This window comes from Sturnus vulgaris, chromosome 13 (genome assembly GCF_052056855.1).
Source record: "Sturnus vulgaris isolate bStuVul1 chromosome 13, bStuVul1.hap1, whole genome shotgun sequence".
In the NCBI taxonomy this organism is placed as follows: Eukaryota; Metazoa; Chordata; class Aves; order Passeriformes; family Sturnidae; genus Sturnus; species Sturnus vulgaris.
Genome location: NC_142255.1, coordinates 12574362 through 12596392, shown reverse-complemented (window position 1 = coordinate 12596392; position 22031 = coordinate 12574362). Strand labels below are relative to the sequence as shown.

General features: G+C 41.4%; 1 protein-coding gene across 7 annotated transcripts in view; it reads right to left on the bottom strand.

Annotated features, from left to right (window-relative positions):
- The window catches only part of CTXND1 (cortexin domain containing 1), a 35652-nt gene extending 13828 nt beyond the window's left edge, over positions 1 to 21824 (bottom strand). Inside the window, exons 1-3 of one of the 7 annotated variants that reach the window (XM_088172591.1) lie at positions 21237 to 21824; positions 12998 to 13186; positions 6983 to 7031 (exon numbers count right to left, since the gene is read on the bottom strand). The gene's annotated coding sequence lies outside the window, so the exon portion shown is untranslated. The remainder of the gene's footprint in view (positions 1 to 6982; positions 7032 to 12997; positions 13187 to 21236) is intronic. The other 6 variants (XM_088172587.1, XM_088172592.1, XM_088172588.1 and 3 more) reach the window with 6 other exon arrangements.
- Between the last annotated feature and the right edge of the window lie 207 nt (positions 21825 to 22031).

The following is a 22031-nucleotide window of genomic DNA, read 5'->3' as shown; positions in this document are numbered from 1 at the left end:
GTGAAGCAATTGGTCTCTTTCTGACTGGGCTTTGGTGGCAGGAGGTGGGCAGAACACCAATTTAGTGACCACCACTCCAGCCTGTCATTGAAGACTGTCCAAGCAGTGAAAAGCCACCCCAAGATTAGCACCCTGGTTGTCGTTCTCATTTCTGGGAGATGTTCCCTGGATCACCTGTAGGAGAATCCTCAGGTACCCGTGCCCTGGGGGGCTGCTCCAGGCCAGGCTCTAGTTCAGCTTCCCTGCAGCAGCTCTGATCCATGCTAATGATTCGGCCATGGCTTGGCTTGTGCTCATGGTTTTGGGGGTGGCTGATGCTTTCTCATTCCTTCCTTCCTTCCCTCTCAGCCCAATCTGTATTGAAGATATTCCCAAGTATAACCCATGGCCTGACTGCTACCTGTGATTCCCCATGGGTTTTTTTCTGATCATGTACTCATGTACACTCTCTAAATATACATGCAGCCTTTTCATAACATCAAGAAAGGTCCTTTTCCACAGCTGGAAGCTCATTGACTTTTCTATAAAACTTGTAGTCAGAAACATTCTTTAATTAAGACTGTACAGAAAAGAGCTTTGATTCCAGACGTGTGTTACAGCCTGATGTTGTTTTCTCTGTCACTGCAGCAGATTACTGGAAGTGTAGTCCTTGATTAAAAAGATTGTGGGCAATTACATTCCATCTCCACATCTTCAGCTAGATCAGTAGCTTGTCAGTGGGTCACTGGGAATCAGACTGCCAGAACCTCTGTGCATGTTCAATTTATAAAGGACTGTTTTTGGCACAGGACCCATCAGTCCCAGACAGCCAATACCTTATTAATGCACCATTAGCCACAAGGAACATTTTAAAGTGAACCTAATGTACAGGGAGCCATGAGGGCTTGCCTGAACTGACTCAGCAGTTTGGAAGGTCTTTTCTCCCTTGCAGGGATCACACTGACTTCTGAATGTGCCCAGATGTCCCAAACTTAAATACTCACTTACTCCTTGTAGCTATCCTTTATTTTGATTTTTATGGACTGGCGTCACTGTGGTTTGAAAACAGAGAAGTGGGCTGAGGAATAGATACCTGCTATAAGGGAGTTCTCTTTAGGATAACTAAAATGATCAAAGGGATGATCAGTTGCTTTGTAAGTGTCTGAGGAAGATGGGGAAACGATGGTTGAGGAATCATGTTTGAGCTATACAAAAATCACAGATCAGGAAAGTGGGAAAATTATTTCCTCTCAATGAAAAAAAAAATCACCAGTTTTCAAAATAGGTAAATTTGGAGACATTCAATGAACTAGTAGACAACCAATTTGTTATTGAAAAAAAGACTTCTTTATTCAGCAGGTAGAGACTTCCCAAAACTTGCTACTACAGAGGACTGGAGACAGTACCAGCAGGCTTTTTTAATTGGATAAATTATAGACAACAGGTCCAGAAATAGACAATGAAACCACTAATCAGAGGTCTTCCCTATGACTTCCTAATACAGCAGTGGTGGGTGTTGGAGGATGGGCTGCCAGATGTGACCAGGTCAACACAGTGTCCCTAATGAGCATCTCCTCTCAGACCACTGGGCTGTCCCAGCAGCAGATTTCTTATGTTCTTATTTCTTGGATTGTCAGTGCTTTTGGGCTGCCTCTGGAAAGCCCCTTTAAGAAAAGAGCAGGTATTTAAGATCTGATTGAATTTCAGCTTCAATCTCTATTTGTATCTGTAAGTAATACAGCTCTAATACTTTTAAAACTGAGCACTGATCTCTGCTTCTAGTTTAACTCTGTCTCTTTATATTTACTGAATATATTTATATTCAGTGCAATAATGAGATTCCTCAAAATCTCTTCATGCATGAAAAGAAACTAAACTCAAACAGCTCAGTCCTATGAATAATAAGGTGAGATGTGTCCCAGTGGGTCTCTGCCTGTCCATGGCTGGTATTTCTTGATTGTCACAGGCTTATTTTATGCTCACGCTCTTGGAAGTTTAATTAATTGCAAATGCAGGCAATGGAGAGTTGCTTGCAGTACAGGTGACTTTGGGCCAGAAGCATTTATACATCTAACATCCAGGCATGACATCCCCACATCTGTGTGTGCTGAGGAAGAGACAATTACCTCTGAGCACCATCTTACCAAACACATAGCTCAGCACAGAGCATCCAGCCAATGATCTTTGAAACTGTGCAGGGAGCACGACATGATGACACCATTAGGATTAACTAGATTTTCCTACCTCATTTGGTGTTCTTCTGGGTGAAGATTTATGCTAGAACTAACAGGACTGCAGTCACGACTCAATACAGACTTAGATTTTTCGAAGGTAGATTTTTATATATGTGCAAATGCAGATCTGGAACTGATTTTTTTTTTTTCAATTAAGTATTCTTTGTTTCTCCCTGGCTGTTTACTGTTTTCCCTGCAAGGTCTTCTAGATGATCCTAGTGCTGGTAGGGAATGACTCCAGATCTCCCACAGGTTCAATGTGCTGCAGCTGAGCCTGGAGCATCTGGAAGGACAGGACACTGAGCTCAAAAGCAGCTCTTATTTCCAGTTGCTCAGCTGCAGTTCTGCCTGGTGCTGTTCCATCAGGGCTGAGCTCAGATGCTGCTCCTGCACTGATGAGCCAGTGACAGCCAGACTTCCTAAAACAGGGGTTTGGTTGAGGAGGGGGCAGTGAAGTGGCAGAAGGAGATTTATAACTCCATTCAGCATAGGTCTGCTCTTAGAAGACAAACAAGGGCAATTGGTTTTGCCCAGTTCTGCAGTGTTTCTGATTCACAGGAAAAAAGCCTCAGATCTTCTCACTGCAGATTAACACAAAGAATTATCTGGATGGTGTGGCTGAGGGAAAATGGTTCCCTCTATACTGAAAAACCCTGACATTCTCTTTTGGAGGTCTCTGTGCAGGTAGAGCCTGGCATGCAGAGGTGTGTGAGATGCTCAGGGTTTGTGCAGGGGCACAAACACAGTCACAGGGATTATCTATGGCAGGACAAGGCAAGGGGCCATGCTTTGTGTCAAGCTGTCTCTTTAGAGCAGGCTGTCACCTGTAACAGTGAAGCACAGACCTCAAATCTAGCTGAGTCTAGGAACTACACTTCCAAAGGAAGGCAAATAAAATCTTATTACTTCTATTTTTCTGAATTACTGAAACAGATTATTAACTGAGAAGATACTAAGCAAAGGTACCAGGAAGCTCTTTTAAAAAAGCAGAAACCTCCAACACTGCACCCCAGTCTGCCAGCCTGGGCTCTGCCTTCTCTTGGTCTGCTCTGCCAAGGGAATTTTGCAAACACAGATTTCCTCCAGCATCTCTGTCCATGTACAGGACAGCTCCAGCTGCACCCTCAGCTCTGAGTGGGGCAGCAATGGAAAGTAGCCTGAGAGTGCTGTAAAATCCAGTTATTGTAAATCTGCCAGGCAGGAAAGGCATGTGCAGGCTGGTGGCTAAAGCAGGTGGGCTGTGGGAAGGAGCCTGCTCACACACAGCCTGATGCATGTGGTGTAACCAAGGTCAGCAGCCCTGGAGTGACACACAGAGTAAATAATGGGGCAGCGTGGCAGGGCTGCCTCAGGCTCCCTTCCTGGGCTGAAGGAACACTGCATTACAAACCATTCAAAAGCTGTGAGATATACAGCACTCACTAGAAAATAGCTCTTTATGGACATGCTAAAATATGGCCTGCATGTGGCTGGCACCTCTCTTTGAATGACTTTCCCCTAGCAGAGTAAAATATCTGGCTTCTATTTACATGACTGCAGGCACCCTTGAACTAAATTAGTTTTGTAAATGTTGGACGGGCAGTGGGAGGGTTGATTTCTAGAGAAATTCTTTTAATAATAAAATGCCTCATAAAAGCTGCATTGACCTCAACCAGGCAGACTGTGGGCAGCTGGAAACCTCTGACTGCTTCACTTCAACCCAGTGCTTTGGGACTAAGCAAAACACAAACGCCATCATGGCTGTGGTAAATGTCCCTCCTGAGCAGGAAAATCAAGGGCAGCACTATTTACTGGTGGGTCAGGGCTGGGGAGAGTGTGATACTCAGTGAGTAAACTTTGTGCTTCCAAGACACCTCTGTGAAATCAGTGGGATGCACAGGCTGGCAGCCGACACTTGGCATTTCCCATCCTGAGCAGTGCTATGACAAACACAAACTTTAGACCTCCTCCCCCTCAACCTTTTTTATTCCATGCTCACTACTGGCTTCGCAGTGAGAAAGACATTGGGGTTTGTGCATTGCTGGGTTCATTTGTCTGAAGGTACCATCTCTACAGCTTCCAAGGCCTCCATAAAATCAGGTCTGAGAGCTAAACAGTCTCAGGAAACCCTGCTGAACTTTTTCTCAGGAAAGCCTTACTGCCAGAAAGGATGCTCTGATGGGAACACTGCATTCCCAAGACAAATTGCCCTTGGAATCACTTCCCCTTCTCTGCCAGTTAATAAAACCCTAATTTTCTCAAAGGGAAGTTCAAGCAGAGTTTTGACTTTGAAAAATAAGTGCCAGCAATTATCTGCTGTTTGATATAGCCAGTTCTATTGATATGCAATATTTAATAGGAAGCGTTTAAATATTATAGTGGCAGCATAAAAACCTGCACTTGACCACAAAGAACAGTGTCCAAATTATTCCTTTGGAATCTACTGAAGGTATAGTTTAAAGCAAGTCTTCCAGAGGTCTGATAGGCTGTCTTGTCACAATTTAAAACTTCTCCTATGAAGTAGTTTCCTGAATGCTGCCCTGGGGTGGTTTTGTTTGATTTTTTTTTTTCCCCCTTGGTGACCTACTGCAGTGGACACCAATTAAAGCATTTGGCAGGTTTCTCATAAATATAACCTTGAAACTGTGGAGCAATCTACTGGTGAAACGTGGCCAGCCTGTGCATATCTGTCCATCAAATGACCCTGTAAATGCCCTGGTTAGGAAGGAAAGCAGATTTAAGAAACTGGGGATATCCTCCCTATACACCACCCTGGTGCAGTTTATGCTGCAGGGACTCCTCTCCACCCCCTGCTATTTCAGGTCTTCTGACAAAGCTAATTATGGCACCAAGTCACTTGCATCAATGACATTCAGGGAACACAAGCATTTGTGGGCTTGGGAGTTCTTGAGCATTGCCCTGTCTGCAAATTTTTCTTCTTCCAGTGGAAGTGTAATGGTTTGCTATTTATATATGTTTAGGAAAACTCCTTTGCTAAACGTTCACCTTTTCTATTTACCACCAGTCTTGGATAATGAATATCCTCAGAGACCTGCTCTGTTATAGGCAGGGACTCTAAAACCTATCTTCCCTTCTGTTATGTTTTTTTAAGCTTGAGAAGCAACATTGCTTTTCTAACTCTAAAAACATAGTCTGGGAACTGGATCTAGGTTCTTTGCTACCTCATGAATCACCACACAGGGAATGATTCTGCACTGGAACTTGGAACAGCCTAATAATTCAGGAGCCAGGAGACATCCTAGCTCCCACACACACCCTAGCCTTACATATGGCATTGCTGCATTGCTACTGGATATAAAAAGCCTTACAGGATCTGCTTCAGTCAGGAAGCAGCTGGGACTGTGAATGCAGATGAGAAGCAGACTTAATTCACTCAAGGAAAACGAGGCCAATAGAAAATGAACATTATTTTCCTGTCTATAATTGCATTTTAAGTGCATAATAAGTAGATGATGGTAACTATGTGCTAAAAGGTCCAACTGTTCTTAATTGATTAAAATAGATTCTGAAGGCTGTTCTGCTGTGGATTTAACACAACGTGGTATTCTACCATTGCACCAGGATGAGTTTGGAGTTAGCTCTGTGTCTCTTCTCTGGGTCAGAGAGTTTTGCACAGTTCTGAGAGTATCACTTGGTCCTGACAGTCACCTGCTCTGCCCCACTGACTTCAATAGAGGAGAACTGCAATCTATCAGCACCTAAACCCTGCTGTCTCTCATGCAAGCTGAAAGAGTCTTTCCCGGTGGTTAATATAACATTAAGCTTCTAGAAATAAGCAGAGATTGGTGGTCAGACATGCTGAGCTGGGGGCATTGTGCCCAGCTGTTCTTTTCTTTATTTCTTTCCCTCTACCCCAATGGCAAATCTCTGATATCAAACTCTGTGGTGTTTCAGTTTGAATGTGTTAAACTTCCCCCTCAATAACCCAGAGCAGGCCTGGGAGTGAGCACAGGATCAGCCACGCTGGCAAACTGCAGGGAGGGGAGGCTGAGGAGGGTTTGGGATGGACAGGTGGATAAAATCATTTATCCCAGGCCAGCAGGGTGAGGGGGACCATGCCTGCCTCTATCCTGGTAAATATTGCATTGAGTTAAAGAAGCATGGGGAGACAGGAACTATATATCCTCTGTGGGAACTTCAGACCTGGGACTACATTTGTTTCTGAGTTCTTATATTTCATATCTCGAGATGGGGAGGGGGGAAAGTGAATATTTTCCCTGTAAGATGAGGTAGACAAATTAAGAATGTCTTTTCCCTGTGCAAGGAAGATACTAGGAAAAGTAGTTTTCAGTAGGGTTCTAGAATGAAAACACTATTTATCCTACCAAAGGTTTTTTTCTCCAGCCAGACAATGAGGAGTGCAATTCTGAAGTGTCTTGAAGTTGGCTGCAGCACAAGTTGCTCAATATTAATTAAAAAAGAAATAACAACAGCATAATCGTTATGGCCAGCCCAGTGTTTTATTCCACCTTCTTTAAATAGACTAAATAAATCACTGACTTAATAAATATTTTCCATGAAGTAGCATGGCAACTGCTGCAGTTCACTGGCAGGCGTGCAGACAGCAGAGTCCTGGCAGAACCTGAACATTCACATTTGCAAGGCAGCATCTCTGGGCCTTGTCTTTAATTGCAGGGCCTTAAATCACAAAACTCATCTTGCTCTATGTTCTGTGTCTCATCTGTCTCTTATGTTAACCTGCTGTCAAAATAAATTTGATTTGCAAATATACAAGAGCTGGGCTGATACTTTAATTGTAGATCACTTACCTGAATGCAGTTTTCATGCCAGTATTTAAGCCTGGATTTAAGGGCAGACCTGAGAATAAAGCAGTGAGGATGAGATATATAATTGCATTTAGATTCTTAATTTCTTGTAGACCTGCTTAACACTTCACAGATTCACAGAATGTTCTGATCTGGAAGAGACCCATGAGGATTATTGAGCCTAGCCTTGAGTAAATGGTTCATGTGGGGATTGAGCCCCAACCTTGGTGTTATCAGCACCCTGCTTAAACCAACTGAGCTAAGACCTGAATGAGAACAGGGGTTTCTAGGAAGAATTCAAGAACCAATTTATTCCTATGCCTTTGTCTTTTAACCTAAGTCCAGCTAATGCTGTCAGATTTAAAGATGTGCTTGGTTTGCTGGATGGCACCTGGAATTGCCTGTACATTGCAGTCTCTGTACTGGACATGGCACTTCTCCCAGTCTCCACCTTTATTACTGAATATTGAGGCAGAAAATTGAAGCATTGCTAATTAAATAGGAAGGAACTTCCCAATTTTAAAAATTAATGCATTTATCTGGAATCCTCCCTGGAATTCAGACGGTTTCCTCATATCTCAAGAAAGAGTAACCATCTCTCTCCTGTAGGCTAATGTGTATGAAATAATTTTAATCCATGTGATAAATTATATGAGATTGAGCTTAAAAAAACCCAAATCATAAATCTGTGCTTACAATGCACATTATTTTTAAAAAGGCTCAAAATAAGTTAGTAAATGAAAGCAAAGCCTTTGACAGCATGGGTGCTTCAGACTAACATCCACACAGCTGCTAAAATGGAAGTTTGTCATCCCAAGTATTAAATGGAAGAAAGGTCAGAAAAATTAATTAAACAAATATGTAGGAAGCCTGACCTAGCAGCCATTAGAAACTAAAATCAATGGGTATTTGTCTTGCAGGACAAAACCATTACTGCTTACAGAAACATTAAAGAACCATGGACTTGGACCAAGTAGATAAAAATCTATTTTGGAAGACTTTTCTTCTTAGCACAGGACGTTTTCAAGAGGATTTAATTGCACTTTTTCATTTTGGAACTGAATGGTAAATCCTACACCACATTGACTGAGACCACAGCCTCACACAACCCCTGGAGCAGCGTTTGCCCTAAACAACAGCAAATTTGTCAATGCCTGACTTTATTAATCTGAAAGCAAGAGTTCTTGAAGCAGAAAGAGAGCTCCCTGTGATAAGGCTTTGGCCAGGGTTGTTACAAGCTCCATTTTAAGTTTCAAACTGCAGTAATGTTAGCAAATGACAAAACCAGCCTTGGCTCCTGGCATGTGCTGGAGTTCATGAATGGCAGTTCTGTCAGTGCCAGAACTCAGAAGACAGCACAGGCCAGACCTGTGGGAAACATCCTCAGGATACCTGGAGCTCCATATTCTTACCTGGGAGACGTGCAGTAAATAACACCAGCACATACTAATTTTTAGCCTCATTTTGCAGCTTGGTGAGAGGTTTTAGTCACGTTAGGATCCTGTCTGCAGTGTCTCTGAACCCTTTCCATTAATGGCAGCAGTCATCTCCAGGCTGAGTATCTCAAGTTATTGCTCATTGTATCACAGGCTGCTCTTGGGTCTCTGAATGATTTATCTCTTTGTATTTCACAGGACACAAAATTGGTAATTACAGTTAGATCTTTCAAGCACTAGTCTTTTAAGAAGAAAGACTATTTAACTTTCAGATTTGTTTATGGCCCACATGTTGCCAGACTCTTATTGTAGATAAAGCTCACCAAACGCTGGATGTGGTGACAATAATATCATCTGTGAGTGTTTCACTGGAAGCTCTGAGCAGTGACTGGGAATAAAACTTCTCCCTGGTTGATGTGGTTCAGCTGTAGATAAATAAGCACTATGGGCTTTGGTACATTCCCTGTGCATTCTGCTTCAGTGGTTCACTTCCTCTTATTTTGATTTATTTTTTTTTTCCGGCATAAACTTAACATAAGACAGCTGTGCAAACTTGATAACCTTAAGGAATTATTTGGGACACAGTGATCTAGGCATAATTCTCTCCTCCTTTTTTACCCATAAGCAACAAAGACCATAAATCACCTTCCATCTGCTTTGGCATGCAGTGGCACTCAGGAAATGCTATGCAGAGCTCTCCATCATGCAAATCCAGGCTGGGACCTTGTGGCCAGTGAGGTCAGCAACGTGAGGACTTCCAAACAGCAAGCAAAGAAAACCTTAAGACTACATCTTTATTCCTCATTCCTTTCCTGTTTATTGTTTTTTTTTGTTGTTATTTTTTTGGGTTCTTTCAGTTTGGCCCTTTTTTTTGTGTCTATAGAAAAGAAACAATCAAACCAAATCTCACAAAACAATGCATGTACATACTACAGCACCTACCTATTTGTCTGCCTTTACCTTAAAAACATCTTTTTCCTCGTTTGACAGCCTCTGAACTTGGTGAATTTTATGAATCCTGTTTTAAAATATGAGAGAATTGAGCTGTATAGTGCCAGCTTTTTCAGGGGGCGGATGGGTGGGTGGGGTGTGATTTTTAAGAGAAAATCTTCTTTAAAAGGTTTGACTGTAGATACCTAAAGTGACTCTCCACTCTGAAAATGTGCACTCAGAAACTTTAAACTACAAACTGTAATATTCAGTTGTTAAGACAGCAAATTATGTGAGCAGGGTGTTTTACTGCTGTGATTTGAACACCTTGGAAATGCTGAGGCATATTAAAATATTTTGAAGGCATTTAATGAATAATAAATGTATTTATTATTGCTGTGCCACTCAAGCAGGGAAAACAACATCAGCTTGCATGAAAATACATCGGCAACTGCTCTGCAGCAAACAGAAGTTGATTATACACAAATCTTTCTCTGATGTAGAAGTATTTTCTTGAATGCCTTTTACACATCATTCCTTCCTTTTTGCAAAGGAGAATTGTGGTTTTCCCTCTTTGCATGCACTTGCACTTCCTCGCCTTTTTTAGTTCCAGCAACTGGAAACTATTTCTTCCTTCTCCTTTTTTGTAATCTGGTGGAAAAGTGCTTTTATTCCTTCACAAATTCCTTTTCTAAACAGTAGCCAGCACAGACTTTACGGAGCAGTGATTTTCACAGCACCCTTTCAGCGTCCCCAGAGTTGTTCTGCTGTACAAGCAAATGCAGAGTATTTCTGAGAAGGATTGAAAGTAAATGACTTCAGATTTTCTGCTCTGTACTCACACCAGTGTTTCAAGCACAGCTTCTCAGAAACTTATAGAGATCTGAAAATATATCTAAAAGAGGTATACAGAATCATCTTTGCTGTTTTGATGTGATTATGATTCATTCAAATGTATTCTTGCCTGCTAAATGTATTTTTACATTTAGTAATTGTTTAACACCCTGTGTTTGAATTTGTTTATGGGCCCAATAAGCAACATGTTAGTGCGAGTTTATATTAGCAAGAGCTGTGTGGGGAAAAAAAAAAAGAAAGTGCTAATACAATCGGAAGAAACTGTAAGAACAGAAATCAGAAATTTTTGCTGAGCAAATCTGTTTAGAAATAGAATTCACCCTTTATATAAATAAAGGAGGAAACTCCTTAAGATAACCTTACAAAGAGATCAAATGGGGAAAAAAAGTGCAGTAGTTAACACATGTTCTGTGATAAAAGTAAATTATTGTAGAAACTTGATTGTTCCTCTCCTTTTTACTCTGACATAAATTGCAGTTAGAGCATTTACTGATTTTTATTTCATGATAACACAAATACAGGAAAGAATATAGTAAGTACTGGACCAGACCCCACTTTCCTCACCTCTACATGTTTGATCTTCTAATTTTATTCCTTATTTTAAAGTTCTCTTTGATTTGGCTTTCAAGGTGAGGCATATTCTTGACAGCAGCAGTGACATGGCACAATAGCAGGACTGGCACAGCCATCTGAACTTTTTTGGAGCTGCTCCTGCTTTCTCCTCTCTCTTACAGTAGCATTTTGCAAAATTCATTCTTTCAGAGAATGATGCTTTAATAATGGAGGAAAACCACAAGTTTAGAATAAACTGTTGTTTGCTGCTATGAAGTAAGGTGGGAGATTAAATAATAGATCATGTACAGGAAAGATTGAAAATTAGTCTAATCACTCAAAAATTCTGAAGGAACAGATATTCTATTTTCCCCTGCTGGTTACTACTCTGTTTTATGGTTTAAACTGCTTTAAAAATGCTGACTTTCTCTATGCCATAGAACTTCAAAATATTTCAGACAAGTGCTATTGGGCAGTTGTGCAATAAAATTACTGTCTGCTTGCAATCATATATTCTGCTGCTGTCCAAAGATCAACTTCTCTCAGGACACCCATAGAATTTAATAGAGCTGGGGGAGAAATTTTTCTTTTCCTGATCAAACTTATCACACTTCCCAGACAGTCAATGGGTGAGACACTTTGTTGGCTCGTGTGGTGGAGGGGGGAGAAAAGCAAGGAAAATGTCCTAGCCAAGGAGCTGGGGCTCTAGTCTGGTGCTTTAGAATTATTCCTTCCACGAGCTCCTTCCTCCCTGAAGAGCTGAGCACCTTGGGGGTGCTGCCCTGGCTCTGGGTGAGGCAGTCCTGGAATTCCTGCAGAAAACAGAGCTGAGGAACTGTATCTGTGTGCTGGTTATGGACCAAGATCTCTTCTCAGAGAAACGGTGATGGCACTGCTCTTTGGGAGGCTCCCAGAGCTCCTCTGCCTCTTCTCCCCCCATTCCTGACAAGGGTGACCTGGAATTGCCTGCTGTGTGATTTTTGAGTGAGGGTTTTGTATCAGCACACAGCTTGCCCCTGGAGGAGATGTTTCCAGCTGATGCTGAGCCGTCCTGAGGAGCTCTGTGTGCCCCCAGACAAGGTCACTGGGCCCATCTCAAACCTTGCCACTTCACTGCCCTGCATGTGCTCAGACACAGTTCCTGTGCTTGTCATTGATTAATATCCATTATTATCTCCTTAGAACAGACCTAACCGTGGTGCAAACTGTTTTGCATATCATAAACTTCGTGTGAGCAGATGTAACTTGCAAATGGAGCAAGAAAGATGTTGTCTCAGGAAACATTTTTATTTATTTTTTTTTAAAGAAGGAATAAAAAGTAGGTGAGGCAGCACAGATTTCTGTTGTTCACTGTAGTTCTCTCTTTGTGGGGTGACTTGTTCCATTGCCTCTTGTTATGTTTACTAATGTGTAGCTTAAATTGTCAGTTAATCTACCTCTCAATTTAGCCAAAGGTTTTAATGTAGGAATTTAAGGAGATTACAGGAACAAATTGTCAGGAGAAAAGAAAGCTAAAGACAACGGTTCTGATCCCTACACAAATAAGGAAACAAGACTTTCTTTACACAGAGTATCTCATTCTTACCAAATCCAACAGAAAAAAATCTGCTAGACTGCCAGTGTTATTTCCTTCTCTGCTATTAATTTTAAAAATGCTGCAGGCATGCATGTTTTGCAGATACTTGCTTTAAGAGATACAAATAGTTGTCCAAATGCAAATAGGAAAGTACAATATATTCTTTTTCCTGGAAGATGGAAAATCACTTGGAAAATTCTTCTGCACTGTGTCCAAAATATCAGCAAAGCATTTGTGCACTTCAGTGTCCCAAGGCAGTGTTCTGAGCATGATGCCAACCGTCATTGATTTCCATTTCAGAAAGTTTCCTTTAAAAAAGTGTTTCAGTTTGAACAACCAAAAGCAGGCATAAATTATTTCTTTTCTCAACATTCCCATGCTCATTCTCTGACAACTATGCACATAAAAGCTTTATCTTTGGTGGGTGGGTAGTAGGGAATGCAGAAAGCCATAGGTTAGTACAAACAGGGTGGGGGGTTTCTTTAGCATGTGTGTGTTTTCTGACAGTGTCTAACACTCCCCTGCCCACACAGGCTGTCACTTCAGCATCACCTCAGCCCTACACCTGAGAAGGGTGGGCTTCAAGACCACGACAAGTTCAGCTGGCTCAGAGTTAGACCTGGGATTACCCCTTTGTGACATTAAAATGTCAATAATGTATTCACCAACCTTGCCAAATCTCTCTCTGTCCTCTGCTTAGAAAGCGTTGACTCCACAAATCCTCCTTTCAGATGCCAAATTCATTTATTTCAATTCCTGTGCTGGAGTCAGCTTCCAAACAGGCTCCACAGTAGCTTGCTACAGCTCCTGCTTCCAGCTGGCCAAGCTTCCAAGTGCACTAGAAAGGCTCATATGTTCCTGGAGATGAAAAGTTTCTCTTTACTTCATTCACCTGAAAAAATGGCTTTCAAAGCTGTGCTGGAGCTATTTCCAGCAAGGTTCATGTTGATGTGTTTCTGTTATTACTGTGCCATAGCACATAACGTGGGCATAACTGCAGATGGGGTAGGGAACTTCAATACAAAGTATTACTTCCAATGTGGTAGGGTTATTATTATGTTTCCAAGACAGCAAGAAACCAAGGTCATGCATCTTTAGAAGTTACCTCTTGTCAGCCAAGACAGAGTAATACACTGCCTACGAGCTCTAGACGGTCTCAGAAAACCAAATAAGTTTAAATCACTAAATCAGAGTTCATAAAAAACCTCAGCCTAGGCTGGTTGCTCCTGTGATTCCTTAACACAGCCAGTCTGTGCCTTTCAGTGTTAAACTATAACTCCTGTGAATTTTAACTAAGAAGAATTCAATGTGGTCCTCTGCTGCCAAACTGCCCAGTGGAGTCACTGGAGCACATAGAAATGGTTTTGAGGGCAGCAGGCTTAAATACACATTTAAACTTTGAATATATAGGGCCAAGTTGCTGTGACAGCAATGGTAACTGCAGGGTAAAGGGTGAGATTGATCCCTTGTATTTGCAATGTGTAGGCTGATAATTTCACCTGCCACACATGCAGCATGTCCAGACATTTGAAACCCAGGCAAGCATCACAGAAGAGTTTGTTCCACGATCAGTAGAAGGACACTTCAGTGCTAACCAAAAGGAAAAAAAGCCTATCAGTCAGCGGAGGTGTTTCTTTATGGGTGGTGACTGATTAAATTTCACCTGAAAGCATAACATCACTTTTAAAGCAAGATCCCAGGTGCAGGGCAAGCAGAGAGCACATTTAGCTCAATCTGCTGTGTTTAATCTGTGCCTCCCTTGCCCACGGGCAGGGAGCAGTGCTTGTAAGGTGCTATTCCTTCAGGCCTACAGGCTCAGGGAAGGAAGGTCAGAGTGTTAAAAAAAAAAAGATGAACAGAAAAGCTCCGAGCTTCCTTTGTTTCATGAGAAACTTAGTATGTTGTCTTCATAATGTAGACAAATGCTACAAAAATCTTATTTGTGGGCTCCAGTGGCTCCCAATCCTTCTTAGCAGCCACTTTTAGTGAGCAGCTGGTGGAAACCCCAAAGATGAGCCCCAAGGCTTGAATCTGTGTGTACTTGTACAGAATTATAAATTAAATTCCCTCTCTGTATTATACTGCTACTCAAACTCTTCCTCTTACAGACAGTGATGGTTTCTGTGCAGATTGTGCATCCTAACAGCTCCATAGTGTCCTTTTATGTCAATCCCAGTGTCACAGGGTAGTTTTGGAGACAAATGCTGACATTCCCTGACAGGTTTCTGTACAAGTCTGTCCAGAGAGTTTGCAGTGAAGCAGCACATGAGCACAGCCCTTCCTTGGCTGCCTCGTCAAGAGAGATGGGTGCACCCAGCTGGGACCTGCTGCTTTCACTCTTACATCAGAGGCAGAAAATGCCTCAGCACTAAATATTGCTTATGGAAACTTATAGTGGAATATATGCTGCTTGCATTTTCTTTCCACATCTTGATTTATTTGGGGTTTTTTGGGTTTTACTTCTTTCAGAGCATCTGCTTCGTTTGTATGCACTTATTATTCCTCACCAAAATCTCAGTTTTACAAGGATTATACGAAGGAAATGCTTTAAATATAAAAAAGACACATTCCCTTGCTGGCTTTCTCTACATTTTGAGATCTAAGGATGTCCAAAAGGCTTTTAAAATCAAATTCCAAGGTATGGAGTATTATACAAAACACCCTCCCTAGGTGCAGTATTTCTTCATAAGAAAAGTTACTCCATCTACTTTAATTGTAACCAAATTTTATTTGTGCCTGTATTATGCTTTCATTCCTCTTCTAAAATATTATTTCCTTTGTTCTGCACATAATTTAAATCAAGACAATATTAAAAAACAAGAAGATGGAACAAAACTTCATTGTCTATAACAGCCCAGCTATGAATGTTTAATGTGTGTGAGACTTAGGCAAATAAAAGCCCTGAGGGGAGCTGGGTGTTTGCCCAGGAGGGGCTGCAAACCATGGCCAGGGTTTGCAAGGTCACAAGCTACTGTACTTCTTTTTTTTTTTCAGCATAAACATCACCAAAAATACTCCCAATATACCTTCCATAGAAATCTTTTAGGTTCTGATGCAGAGTCAGTGGGAGTCTCCTCATTGCCTTCCATGGATATGGGATCAAGACCCAAAACAGAAGGCAGCTGGGGAAAATCTCCTTCACAGATGCAATACTGAGTTTGTTTGGGGGTTTCTTCTGTTTTGTTTTTTTTTTTTTTTCTTGCTATTACCAACCTGTTTCCATTCTCCAGGCAATTCTTAAAAGAGCTCATTAGTAAGATGTGGCAGAAGGAAAATTATATGGAGTGAAAGCAGGTGTTTCCAAACGGGAGAATCTGCTTCTTCCCAGAAAATACCCACAGTGAGCATGGAGATGAGAACTGTCAGTGCTGTAATGGTGTGACAGAGCCTGAATGGGAGAGAATATAATGCAAGTCATCTTCAGTGTGCTGACCAAATATAGCACATGAAAAGAGTAAGGAGAGATATTTCTGAATACTTTTGCAGCTGAACAAGAATTGGATCAGCTTTACTTGGGTATTTCCTTTCTATTTGCTTGCAACTTGCAAAACTGCAGTGATGATACAGTGAACTCAGAGGCAGAATATAATCCAGAAAACACCATTTTCTGATGGTTTGCTGTTGCAAATGGTTGAAAATCTCTCCATTTTTCTTCCTGGGAATCATTTCTGCTGGCTGTAAGACACAAAGACGGTCATGTAGTGTTGTAAAAAATAAAAACAGAAGCAAGTAATGTTTTGCAAAGTTGTGATTCTCAATAGAGGGATTATCTAAATTTTAACCTTGTGTGATTTTCATATATGGTGATGCTTTTGAAGCTCTGCTGAGGTTACTGTGCAAGTATATAAAATTATTTATTCTAAAATGCTCTCATATGCTTGAAGATGGAAGCTTTGAAGCATAAATCCTTAAGAATACCCCAAAATGGAAGACAAAATGAATGCAATGTTTATTTTTTCAGAGTTCAGTCTTTCTGGTTTGGTTACTTTGACTTTCTTGACATTGGGCGATTATTACTTATTATTTGGACTTCTAATAATGGGAGACACTTTTCTGACAAGATCTCATTGGCAAAAATTGGCTCCCTCTCTGCTGGTAGCCGAGGTTTCCTCTTCTTTTCATTCCCACTGTTTTTCGTAGTCTCTGATGTAACTTTTGGCTCATGGCTCTAACCAGGCTTTTTTAAAATCACTTCCCTGGAAGTGTTCAAGGAGAGATTGGAGGGAGCTCTGAGCATCCTGGTCTAATGAAGGTTCCTTGCCCATGGCAGGGAGTTGGAATGAGATGAGCTTTAAGGCCCCTTCCAACCTAAATCACTCTGTGATTCTATAATTGATCTCCTCCCACCTGAATTATGCTCAGACTGAGGGCTGGATTCTAAACTAAACTGGTGAAAATCCAAAACAATTCTGCAGTATATGGTGTGGTATGGTTATTTGGTAAGAAGTCATAGATATATTGATGATGTTGATAGAGGGAGTGGGAGCTTGAATTTAAATTTGGAAACAAAAGTGGATGGGTGACATCAGCTGCCTTGGACTGGTTTATAAGACAAACTAAATGTGTGAAGCAGCAAATTCTCCAGTAATCAAGAAATCAATCAGATGGGGCAGGGAGAGAAATAGAAGGCTTTTCCACCAGGTAATTTAGATTTGCTTGGGCATGTGATTCTTTACAGCCATCAGCACTGATTGAAAGTCTAAAGCAAAGCCTTGAAGGAAAACCTGTGATTTATGATAAAAAGAAATAAATCATTCCCTGCTTCTAGCAGAAGAAATGTGAGCATCTGTTTTCAGCAACCTTCTGTCTCATGTCCTCATCTCTCCCTCTGAACAAAGTCCTGACTGACACTGGGGGATACAATGTTCTTCCTGTCTAGGAATCTCTCTGGCTGACTGCTATGAATTCTGAGCATCCATGGATAGGATCCCCAGAGGCTTAGTCTCCCCAGGGCTGCATGAAATTGATTTGAAACTCAAATGCTAAAATAATGCTGAGAAGAGGTGTGTGTCTCTGCAGCCATCGTTCAAGCAAAGCCTTGTTTCGTTCACATGCTGTTTCCTTCCTGTATTTGTGTCCAAAAGGAAAGAAAAGATCATTAAAGGTTCCATGAACTCACGAAGATTCAGAGCTGAGCACATGGCACTTGGAGTTTCTTCCAGATGTTTCAGTGAAAATCAGATACTGATTTGCAGTTTGTTGCTCATGACTAAGTTTGCTAGAACACAGATTTCCACAGCCTTCTTTTAAAGTTCAATGTCTTGAATAATCCTCCAGGAAGCCAGATGCCAGAATTCTTGCCTAAAGCTTTAAGGAATAGATGCAGAAGGTGATGGAATTGTGGGCCAGCTCTTCTGCACCTTCTGAAGGTCGCCCTGCCTTACCAGGTGCACTTTGAAGAAACTTTGCCAAACATAGCGTGTGATCCTTCTAATTCTGCATGGGTTTTGTGTGCAGATCTACCCCTTTTGAATAGCACTTGGAAAAGGCAGGTACATCATTTTTGCTCCTGTTTTAAATGACAGCTCAGGCTGCAGGCTTTAGGAAGTCCTCAATCTTAGTCCTTTAATCCTCCTTGAATGCCACTGCACTGCTGCTTTACTCACAGTGGGTTCTGTGGTTTGTGTGGGTGTGGAAAGTGAGGAGAGTCACTGTAGCAAATGAAGTTTCCTAAATTGTAGCTATTACAGAGTATTAAGTAATTGCCCTTGGAAAGAAATGATAGTAGAAAATAATAGCATATTTATTTTGTTGTTGAAAATGGACTGTCTAAGCATATATCTGAAAATCCCAATTAAATTCAATCTTGATGCTCCCAGCAGATAAGAATAATGATTCTAAGATATTTTCTGAATGAATATGAATAAAATAATTACTATGCAGCATATCTAAGTAGTTGACGCCATCAGAAAGTCTACCCTTGAAAAACAAGAAAGGAAGAAAATGTCCTTTCTTTTGTAGTCAGAAAGAAAGTATTGACTATTTATGTGGCACATTTTGGACGTCACTAGCTGTAAGATGTATTTCTTTATAAACATGACAGTTCCACTAAGCATGGCACAAAAATTCCCCACTCTTGTACGGACACAGCTAAACTTATCTCTTTGAGAATGTGCTGAATGTTGTGTCTTTTAATGTGACATCCTCTGCGCCATTGGTTCCTGGTGCAACAATGACACACACTTTCACTGGGCTTTGAAATTATGCAGCATCTTTATCCACCCACTGTATATTCTTTTATCCAGTTTTGTACTGGAAGTTTTGCCTCTGGTACTTAAATGACAGTTGTATTTCTTGCTGTCAGGGGAAGCTGTCCGTGCTTCTACATGTCAAAAACTGGTAGAAATACAGTGATGCAAATTAAAGTAGTTCAGGTGACTACAAATGTTGAGCAGCTACTCTTCATTAATTAAACTGACTTGCAGCTCATTACTGGCAATGCAGGACAAAATTAGTAAACTTCCCTTGGCATGTTTCTCTCTCAGGTTGCATTGTAATAAAGTGAACTTGACTTCTGAGGCAAGGCTCCTGCCAGGGTTACTTACAGACAAGATGAGGTGAAAACATTTGTTTACTAATATGCTTATTCTAGACTGAGAAATTAGAATTTATACCTAATGTTCTTCATTTTACATTTGACATGAACAATAATATTTGGCAAACAATTCTGAGGTTTCAGTTCAGGAAACACATTTTGATTAAAGACTCAGAATTGCATGAAAGCATAAAACCAGACACAATCTTTCTTTTTTTCTTGTGATTCTCATTATGAATCCAGTGACTTTCCAACATCAACTCTTTCTTTGCATTTCTTTCCCTCCCCTGTTTTGTACCTCAGAGGAAATAATTTGAAAACAGTAGCTTGTTAAATTACCAGAGTTAGTTTACCTGAAAACATCAGATGCTAATGACATCAAAACTGCGTGCTCTGAGCATGTTTTAGTTAATATCCCTGCTCTTTCCTCATGACAGACATACCAACACTAGCTTAATAATGCTCAGTCAGAGATATCTTACAATAAATTCACATATCTCCCAAGTCTGCTACTGGCTTTGCTGGAAATGTCGATGGAGAAAACAGGGGCAGATGAGGCACAGACAGATTGTGAACCCATGACTGGAAAATTGCACTGATCTTAGGTTCAGGTCCTTCAACGAGAGCAACTATAGCACCTATCAAAGGCTCATAAACAGACGGGGAGAAGTGGGGACTGGAGAGAAAGGAAGGAGGGGAGCAGATCAGATTCAGATGCCATCCACCCTCCTTGTAGATTTGTCCATCTTCAAAGTTGTACAGCTAATGAAGAATAATTGTCATTTATTAATTTTGCATTATCTCAGCAATTGCAACTCAATAGCACCATATGTCACAAGGCTTCTCTTAGATGAAAAGGAGAAAATTCTCTTGACTGCAGTGCCAGAGGAAATATCTCTTTTCAGCACCTGAGCATTAATCTCAGGGAGAAAACTCCAAGGCATGCATGTTGCACGGGAGTGAAAAGGTGCCATAACTTCCAGGGTATTTTTTGGTCTCATCAGCTGTGCCTGGGACTAAACATTACACACATCTTCAGCATCATCTCTGCAAAAACACTTTTAGAAGAAGCTGAACTTTATTTGCCTAATTTTTGAGAATTATCCCTTCAAATTAGTGATGATACAAATTTTGCTCAAAACTAAAATGACAGATATATCAGGGGGATATTTCTTTATTCATTAAGTGAATATTATACAAGAACTAAATAAATGCCAACTTATAAACAAATAATGAGTGGGAAACCCAAAGAATGGTTTCATTAGTTCTCTTTTACTTTAGGGACCAATGGCTATTTATTATTGAAATTTGACTGAGCAGCAAAAACAGAATCCCTAAGTTTTGGTAGTTACGTGTACTGCTCTCTTAAAAAAAATTCGCAAACATTGCCTTAAAGAGTTAAACACGCCTAAAGCCCAAAATGGCAGAGGCTGAAGGCAGGCAGTTATCCTAAAGCCAGAGCTCGTAAGTCACTGGGGAAGCTCTACCAAGAAACCAGAGGAATGAAGCTTGGTATTAGTTTCTAAGTAACTGAACAAAAACTCTATGGTTAAATTTGTTTTAAAGGCTGCACGGATCTTTCCAAAGGCCTGCAATTACTGCCCAAATGCTAATTTTGCAAACACTTTCAAACAATGTAAGAATCCCTCTCATGTAAAGCAAACTTTAACTCATGCTTTCCCTCTCCTACTCAGTACAAACAGAAAGCTGCTACTGCAGAGTACAGAAACAGAACATTAGAGTCTGAAGAAAGCCACAAGGATGCTATGATAAAGTACTGCTTACAAACATTTATCTACCAAAAAAAGCATCTGCAATTCCAGACCACCGTGAAGAATTTACCACAAACTAGAAATTAGCCACATCTACTGAAGTGAAATAAAAGTATTACCCGCCATCAGGGCACTCATTCCCATAGTTTTAATCTACAATTCACCATTACCCAAAGGCACAGCCCCTGTAAATCCAGCATCAGAGTACCTAGTACTAGTACAGAAAATAGTTTTCACCCAAGCCCAGGAAACATGCTGCATGATTGAGGGGAACACAAATGCTGGCATTAAGTTATTAAGCAGCATCTCTGCTCCAGCACTGTCAAACAGGAGCCCAGAAATCCCCCCCAAAGGCAGCAGTTCAGCACAGGACACAGAGCAGGCACTGCCCTGCAACACCCACACAGCACACAAAGCAAAGCACGGAGTCCCTGCCCCTGCAAACCCACTCCATCCCTTCTCTTCATTTCGCAACAACAGCAAGAATCATGCAGCCCCGACACTGCTCCCGGACCGGAGGTTGTGTCTCGCCCAGCAGAAGCTGCCCAGGCTCCTGGTGAGCCCGGGGAAGCGCTGCCTGCTGCAATATCCCAGCACTTACTGCATTGCTTTTCAGCGGAGCCAGAGGGGCTGCTCCTCCCGGGCACACATGGCTCGCTCAGCCGAGGGCTCCTATTCTGCACAATTCAGCTCCAAAGTCTCTGCATGTGCAGGGGAATTGCCCGTGCTCGGCACTGGGGGTTTCTGGCTGCAGTGGCTGCTCACCCTATCCATTGCCTCTGGTGTATGCTAAGTAAGCAATCCCCTGGGTCTTCATAAGGAAAGGATGAAGAGTCACAGCTTTCGAGAGCAGATAAGGTGTTCTGCCGAGAGCCTCTGTGCTTCCATGGCATTTTAAAGGCAAAGGGGCTGGGGATGCTTCATCCTGCTTCACAGTTCTGTATCGTGCAAGTTGTCGTATTCTGCAACTTAGAGTGGAATTCTCAGCCAAACACTGATTTAGATGTTTCAGAGAGAGCTCAAGTTAACAATAGAAATTCAAGCCAATGCATTTTTAAATGTTGAGGAACGCACTCTGCCAATTGAACTAAATCTTCTGTTTTTCAGAAGTACAAGTGAAGGGGAGGGGTTTCCTAGCTCTGAAATGCACTGTACCAGCCCTGCTGGATACAGTCAAAAAGTAGTAGCCTGAAACTTCATGGATTAACATCTCAGATTTAACAGGCTCCAAGCACTGCTCTGGTCTGGAAGGAGGGACTGTCACCCTTGTCCTTTGTCTGCAGTGTGTCTGTCACTTATGGGGGCTCCTGCATGCAGATGGGGCAGAATTAGTGAGCAGGAATAATAAAAAGGCAGAAAGACCAAGAGCCACAGTGCCACTAATTCCTCACTGGGA